This window comes from Cupressus sempervirens, chromosome 10 (assembly GCF_028749045.1).
Source record: "Cupressus sempervirens isolate cs-2001-9-10 chromosome 10, ASM2874904v1, whole genome shotgun sequence".
Taxonomy (NCBI): Eukaryota; Viridiplantae; Streptophyta; class Pinopsida; order Cupressales; family Cupressaceae; genus Cupressus; species Cupressus sempervirens.
Genome location: NC_143127.1, coordinates 920,729,331 through 920,738,327, shown reverse-complemented (window position 1 = coordinate 920,738,327; position 8,997 = coordinate 920,729,331). Strand labels below are relative to the sequence as shown.

Genomic DNA, 8,997 nt, shown 5'->3' with positions numbered 1-8,997 from the left:
TCATGTTTATGTCCATGTAAATTCATAACTCATAGACCTATTTGGAATTTGATTTCACCACTAGAATAGAAAAGTGTGCAATATTTAAAACACTAGCTAATCTACAAATCTATGATGCAATCAAAAGCATGAGTCATACAATATAGAGGAAATGGTATACTTATATCACAAGGGCATCACACAAAAATTATGTAGGGAAAGAGAATGATATAAAAAAGAGAATGTAGATCCACACTCAGTCGGAGCTCTCCAAAGCCTTGTATAGTTGATCTCGACACTCGCTCAAAGCTCTCAAAACTCTTTCATGCATAGTTGATCTCCACAATCGATCAAATGGGGAATGAAATGATGTTACATTTTATTTGTTTTTATTTATAAACACTTAGACATCACAATTATAACAACAACATCAGTGTTGTGACAATATTGGAGACACTTGCTAAAAACATCAAAATCACAAACAAATCACATTGTCATCACAATTTGATCCCAAATGTTTAGTGAATATTGATATCCAGGCTAATGAACATGTCCAAGAGAGGCTTCATTTTATCAACAAGAACCTTAGAAATAGTTTTATGCATCTTGTTATAAATACTAATGGGTCAAAATCCTCCATCCTATTAGGTTCACAAATTTTAGGGACTAGGAAAATATAAGTGTTATTAAGCACCTTCAAAAAATCTCCCATTATTAATAAAATCTCTAGCCCCTAGGGTAAGGTTGTACTCTATAATTTACAATAATTCCTAAAAAAAGTAGGTGGCGAGCCATGATGGCTTGGGGCCTTAAAAGCCCTAACAGACAGTATGACCTCTCTCATCTCATCAATATCCACCTTCCTAAATATGTTTTGATTCATGCCCTCATACAACATCAAGATGATAATCCTCAACAATATCTCACTTTTGTTTTGATTCTAAGGAAGTCCTGGGTAGTTATAAATGTCATGAAAATAATTGGAAGCTCAATTCCCCAAGTCCAATTCCTTAGTGAGCTCTCTATATATAATTAACTTTTAGCTTCAATGTGGTGTTTGTTTTTTGTGTGTTTAGAGGTTGACCTGTGCAAAAAGAAAACTATATTCATGTCCACATCTTTGGGCCACTCGACCCATGATATTTTTTCCAAAAAATATCCTCATTCCCCACAACTGTCTTCAACTTATTTCCCACCTCCCTTTCTTCTTTCTTAATTTTATGAGAGAAGTCCCCATTGTTCATGTCGTTCTGTAAATCTTTGAGCTCTTTCTCAATATCTTGTTTTTCCTTCAAGATGTCTCCAAAGTTTGATTTGGTCTAGCTACATAACTCTTTTAAAATTTGATTAATTTTCCTTGATATTCTATATGTAGTTCTTCCCTCTACCCAAATATTCCACCATTGGTTAATTAACTCACTAAATTGGGAGTGTGAGTGCCACATAATCTCATATCTAAAGTGTTTGTACGTAGAGAGTTATATATGACCTAGCTAAATATATCATGGAGTGATAATAAACTATTCTTGCAAATATGCACAAGAAGAGAAGGGGATAATATCCCAACCGACCAAAATTATGATTCTATCTAACCTTACATGGATAAGGTTATTGCCCATCCTATTAGTAAACAAGGTGAAAGGAGAATATTTGAGTCAATATGTAGGAGGTCATTGTGTCTAAGAGATTCATTCAAATCATACATACTATCAGAGTAATCCTCTAATCCTCCCAACTTCTTAGAAGGATAAAGGGGCAAGTTAAATTTACTCACATAGATAAAATTATCATCCTACAGAGAACCTATAGCCCTAGAGGCCTCCTCCTAGACCTATAACCTTCCCTCTCTAATGTTTGGGATATGGAAACTAAAGAGGATCCATCTATAATTTTTATCATTAAACTCTAGAGAAAGCAAATGGGGATTTGAGAGGACCTCCCTACCCATTACCTTATTAGGGTCCCACAAAGAAGTGATACCTCTAGAAGCACAAATCACTTTTTTATAAGAAAAAATAGCATAAGGCTAGAGGTTGGATGCCCATCTTCCAAAGTTCCTACCAGTCATCTTAACCGCATGAATAAGAATGATAAGCACTTTATGTTCAACTCTCATCTTCTTAATAATGTACTATTTCCTAGGGCTACTCAGGCTCTCATATTCTAGGAAATAATATAAATTTTCTATGTCTCTAAGTATCTTCCAAGGTAAGTCAAGTACCTTTAGCAATGCCCCTTGTAGTTTCTTTAATCCTTATAGTCATCTATAGAGGTCTCCTAATATTATAATCCAAAACCACATCATCTTTAACCACTCTACTACACTTTATTTTCATAGTATTCCAACCTTCATTAAGGCCCCCCAAAGAAAAGGTAAGGGACAATATATAGTCTAGGCTTATCTTAGATGAGGAGAACACTTCCTCATTAATTGGAAGAGCCACCTTTAGTGAGATAATAGGAGAAAAATAATCCCACAAATTGTTTTAATTTATCTCCCTCCAATCATTATTATCCAACTTGTAAGACCTTCCATCCTTAGACCCCCCCTCAATGATCTTGGAGCCCACATTCAGGGGAATATTTCTTACCCCCTTTAGTAGAATCACTTTCTTCTACTCTAGAGTCATGGCATGGTCAACCATTAGGGTTTGTATCCATAATGGCATTATAATAGTCTCCTCCAAATGGAGAATCTCATCTACTAAGATTTCACATTCTTCTAGATACTCCAGAGGCTCCATCCTTCTTTAATTTTTTGGTCAAAAGACAAGATTAGCTATCTCCTTGGGGAATGAGTAATCCTCCATATCTATCTCATCCTCCATATTGGTTTAGTTCTTTTTCATTGTATTCTCCTACACACCAAATAGGTTATTATTCACTATACTTGCCTTTGCATTAGCTTGGCTATCCTATGCCTCATTCTCCTTCACAATAGTTTTCTTCTCCTTTAGCCCCTTTACCTCTTCATCTTATTGTTTCTCTGGTAGATGGAGAGTGCTAAGATCTCTCTTGACTAAACAATTGAGGCAATATTGTCACATTTTCCTTGCCTTTCTCCCTTTCCTATTTCAAGTGATAGTCGGAGATAAGATGACCATATGTGGAACATTTTTGATAGAAGAGAGAAGAACTCTCATAGGTGATTAGATAATTTCATGTCCTCCATTTGGATTTCAAAAGTGAGAATGATTTTTTTAAGGCCTCATTAACAAAAAATCTAGCAAAGAAAAGTCTAAATTCTATTAAATTAAAACTAGCGGTCCTAATAAAATGTCCAAATGAATCACTAATTTATTTAAGTACCTTCTCATCCGATAAATCTAGTGGGAGACCATGGAGTAAAATAAAGACTAAAACCATACAGAGAAGGTCTATTATCAAATTAAAATTAGGTTTCTATTTGACCAAAGTCAGTGCATGCTTATCTAGTCTCAGAGATCTTGCCAAGATAAAACACATGTCCTCTTCTAATGAAGAAATAAATGAAAGAGGTCTCTCAAAATTGTTGAGACACTAACTAAGTCCTTAAGCCTCCATCTTATGGAGAACCATCTCCTAACAATTTCAATAGATTGTCAAAAAGAAGAAATGTGGCCCATAAAAGCTTGATAAACATCGAGTGATTTATTTATGACTAAAAAGTCTAGAAAAAAAATCTCTGGCCCTTATTTTCCATGATAAATCTTAGGGACCTGCTCTAAAGTCATAGTAGCCTTGTCACAAAGAATGACATTCTTCCATCCTAGCTTGGATATCTCTATCATCACTAAGTTAGTTTCCTTTTGAGTCTCCTTAGGGGATGAAACAACCCCCTAGATGATGACATTTGTAGCTTGGGGTAATAGGAGGGCACAACAACAATAGATTGAGCAGAAAGGACAAGCTATAGATCTGGACATACTTGTACCAAGTCTAGAGGGGGAGGAGTCTTATCAAAAGCACACGCCATGTGCAAAAGTTGTAAAGAACTTTCAAAAGTTTTTTTATTGATAAAAATATATATAATGTTATTTCATCATCTTTATAGGTTTTTGTAGGTAATTACATATTCAAACATACTTGCACCAAGTGTAGAGAGGGAGGACCCTCACTAGAAGCACACAACATGTGCAAAAATTAAAATAAACATTCAAAACTTTTTTAATTTATAAATTTTCTTATAATATTATTTCATCTTCTTTTAAGGTTTTTGTAGGTAATTAGATCAATCGGTTGATATGCTAATAGTATTTTCATTATCCCTGAGAGTTGTATAATAATTCTTTGGTCTGACTTTTGTAGGGATGACAAATGAATCTTATTATATAGTTAACAAGATAAGTATTTATTTTTCATATATATATATATATATATATATATATATATATATATATATATATATATATATATATATATATAGATATAGATATATATAGTCTACTACAGTTTTTACACTAAAAATAGTACTATCCAACCATTCTTAAGTCCTAATATACCTCTTGACTTACATAGTATAAAGGAAAACATTATACACCTATAAATTCATTACATCATTATTGAACAAGTTTGATATGAATTAGTAAAACTATAATCAAATGACTCTATGTTTTAGAGTTGGCTACATTACTTTGATATTGTGAAGGCTCATTAGTAATGTTTATGATAACTATCTTTGATGTTCCTAAAGTTAGCAATATATAAATTTAACACTTTTACATATTTTAATATTCTTATCACTAATAACGAAAGATATAATCCTATGAGTTGACATAAATTTAAAATAATTAGTGTTTAATTTTTAGTCCAAACTTCAATTAAGGATACTAATTATTTTTGTTCCACAATTTTTCAAGCATTGAGAATGTCTATCATGAGAGATATGAAGATCAAAACTAAGAAACATAAGGGTAAAATGAGTTGTGTTGTAATAAATTTATAGCACATGTTTAAAATATAATTAAGAAAAATAAAAATACTTCTACAAACACAAATACAAAAAAAACTATTATGGTTGATGCAAATATTCTTTTCCACATTAGTTAAGAACTCTTGCAATTAATTTCATAGATTACATGTGATAAAAGCTATGCTAAAACTAGGGAAATGGAATCATAATTACTTGAATAGAATTTCTTTTTTCAAATCTAAATCAATTTTGAAGGAAAAATAGTGATTTTAACAAGATTATAGCTCCAATATATCCATGTTCTTGTGAGCTATTCAACTTTAAGTGTTGGGCCATTTTTAAAATAATAATATTCAATATATGTTCACAAAAGTTCACTAAATAATATTAAAATGTGTCATGTTCAATGCTAGCATAAATGAGAAATTAATGAATTTAGCATGATTCTAATTAAGAATAACCAAATCTTACTTATTAGGGACGATGAGAAGAAAGTCCTATTATTCTCATTCTTTAAATCTCAATTTACCCTATTTATTAATTACCTTCAATGCTCTTTCTATCTATAATTGTTTTAGCAAACAAATATATTTAGTGGGTTGTAGAGAAGACTTAAATTATCAATAAGAGATACATACAAACACAATAACATGGATATGATAGAAAAGTCAACCACATGAATAAGTTGGAGAAATAATGTACTTAGAGAAAGAGTGATTGGGTCAAATTTGAAATTGCACCCAACACTTAATGAGTTGATGCAAGTTGCCTCCCATTAAACAAGCAAGAGGTGTCAAAGTAGAATCAAAACCTCTCTAATAAACTCCTAAATGATGACAATGTGTATGAACAAGTTTTTCATTTGCACTACTGACCAAGATAAATGTTTCACTAAGCCTAAATGTAGATAATGAATATAATTCTACTAATATGCATTCATCATTAAATTGGTAGAAGCTAATTAAATGACCTCCTCTAGTTGTTTTCACCTCATGAGTAGGGGCCTATAAGACTTTTTTAATTTTATTTTGGTTTTTTTTTGTCAAATAAAATAAAAGGATGTATAAGACTTTGAAAAATATATACTATATATTTGATATAAAATAATTCTACTTTATTTTGTGTCAAATGTTGTTGTGAACCCATGTCTAGTTTAGCATAAACAAAGAATTAATATTTCATCACCTGGAGAATCAATGATGAAAGAGCTACTGCTTATGTTCCCTCAACAATTTTAATTGATAGCATATTTTGGTAATGTGTGATTTAATTTATTTAAATAAGTTCTTTACATGTTGATTTTCTATTATTGTTTTCTATCTAATTTGGTAATGTTTCTCATTACACAAAACAATTGTGTGTGTTGTGTGTGTTCTATTATATCCAACTTTTATATGTGAAGCTTCAATAATATATTATATTCTAAAATTAGATAGGAAATTAATAATATTTCTTTGAAATCTTTATCAGTTTCTATCATTGTTGCTTCTATTAGTACTCCCTAACATAATTACTAACACGTCCTATTACAATGAGAAATCAAAAAAGGAATGATTAAGTTTTCCATTTTACATAATTGCTTAGAGCTTAGTTGCATATCATTTTCACTTATCTTATTAATTACACACCTTAGGCAAATATCTCCAACATCTTTCGTTAGTTCTAAATTTGAAATTAACAAGCTACAAATCCAATTCTTAGGTTAAAACCACAATACAAACGTACTTTATTTTTTCCCACAATTAGATGAGTTAAGTGATATAGTTTTGTTTTTTTTTTCTAAATGGAGTGCTTTATGTGTAACCTAAATGAGACAGCACAAGAGTTCAATTGACCATAGCCCAATGGCGTCTGACTTGTCCTGCGTTCCCAGTGAGGACGTCAATTGTACCCATCTTCTCCATTAATCTTCCAAAGTCGGTAAAGAACCAGCTACTAGAGTTAGAAAGTGAAGATTCTAGTGCAGAGTCTATGAATGAGTTTGCCTCAGCATCCGTCACAAGCGCAGCATCTGACGCAAACAGACCCCGTTTCCTTTTCAAGTTCACGTAATAATGGTTGTCAAATGTTCGAAAGCTTCCAGGATCCATCTCTACTAAGCTCCTGCTGTCTCCAGCCTTGCATTTTATTCTCAATGTCTTCGCATACGATTCAGCTAAGGAAGAGTCTCTTGATCCAGAGATTCTACTCGCAAAGGGTCCACAATGGGAGGTGCCGATAGTGTGCGCCCCAGAGAGCACAACCAGATCTTTCACTGTTAACCCCTTTTCTGCGAATGAAGACTTCAGTTGCTCGAAGCTTGCGAAAGGAGACTGCAAGTTTGATGCGTCTTTCTTCAGAGATATAACGCTGTTCCGTCTTCCCATGGGAACCTTCCACACTGGCCCTCCAATCTATAAATTGCAAACATCATATGATAGGCTTAGAAGTAATTCCAGTATATCAAATACAAGGATGACTTGACCTAGGAGAATGCTTGTAGTTTTGAAAAGATAAAGAGTAAGTGCTATCAAGTAATATACCATGTCCACTGCATCTCGCGTAACAAGGACAAGAATATCGGCGCAAGACACCACTCCGGGACCACCTGAAATCCCCTCAAACTCAAATTTGCAATTGCGTCTTTCTCAGCGTCATTGTTCGTTGAATTCAGCAGAACAGAGCCGTCGCATCCCTGCATTGCATTCAAAATCAAAATGGGATCGCATTGAAACTTAAAGAAGAAACCCAGTAAGAAGTAATGAAATCATAACTCACCCTGACAAAACAATCGTGAAAATGCATCCTTAGAATTGGAGCAGCCAAGGAAGGGGCCCGAGATATGTACTTATTCACAGTGCTTCTCACTATCAGCTCCTTTCATAGAAATCCAACTTCCGTTCTGATTTTCCAATGATGAAAAGAAGAGAACGAAAGAGCCCAAGTACGATAGGCTTCTTAGTCGACATTGTTATAGCTTTTTTCGCAGTATCAATTTGGAACGGGTCAGATAATACTAATCCAAACGGTAGCAAATAATGATTGTGTCTCTGATGTGACGGGAATCACTGAATTTATAAGAAGAGAAGAGAAGAAGAGGGAGAATTAAATCACGTCAACTTTCAAGGCAAGGCAATCGGCAGAGACATGCTAGATGAAGGGATAAACAATGGTAGACTAATTTATTGTTTTTCTCTACTCCCCAACGTGCTCCATGAAGGTATAGTTTGGAATAATTAGCCGCACGCCTTTCTGTCTTTCTATTTTTCTAGTATTTGTCTTGGCTTGTGTTTTACCCATTGAAGCTACGCCTACCTCATCTGCTCAAGAAGCAACCCGAGGAAAAACTTAGTAGGCCAGCACTGTATTATATTCTTCTCCTTGCCAGCTAACCACGCTGAGATGGCCTCTTCTAGCAGTCACATACTTAGTTCCTAAGGTAGCTACTCTTCATCTTATCGAAGGGAATAATATCCATGAATTGTGATTGCAGTTTTATTCGGTACAGATATGACTGTTTCACCGGAAGATATGACCACAACTTTCTCATGCTTCCATTTCACTCCGAAAATAGAATGTCTGAACGCGCATCAATATTTTACCTTACGAAGACAAAATAACTGTTCTTCAAGGCTATGATACATTCCGCGCTAGTTAATACTCGAAGTTGAGAATGACACTCCCTTCTTCAACGACAAACTATCGTAAAAGTTAAGGAAGGCAACTAAAATAACTAGGTTTTCAACGAAAAATATCAAATTATATTGGTCGATAATGCAACTTTTAAAGTACAATATCACTTCTAAATATGATGATACAATTGAGAAAATCTAAAACTGTTTTATGTGCTCTGGGTAGGAGAGAAAGAGGATTTGGTTAATTGTATGGAATGTGGTGGATGAAGCGGAGAAAATCAGCTGCCTTGTATGAAGTAATATTAGAACCTTTAACTAGGCTCTTCTGTGAAGCAAGTCTAGAGAACCTTCTCTGATCCTGGGAAAGGTAATTCTATATGTAAAAGTAAATAGTTACTGTTATGCTAATTCTTTCAAGGATTTTCTTTCCTTTTTACCGGGCCTTGAATTTAATCAGTTTGGATCAGCTGAGCTTGCAGGATAAAGTGGCTTTCAAAGCTTCTTTTATTGGGG

The 8,997-nt window shown here is 33.7% G+C and overlaps 1 pseudogene; it reads right to left on the bottom strand.

The window, feature by feature from the left end:
* Window positions 1-6,696: 6,696 nt before the first annotated feature.
* LOC149537018 (peroxidase 1-like) lies at window positions 6,697-8,399 on the bottom strand (annotated as a pseudogene).
* Window positions 8,400-8,997: the final 598 nt, after the last annotated feature.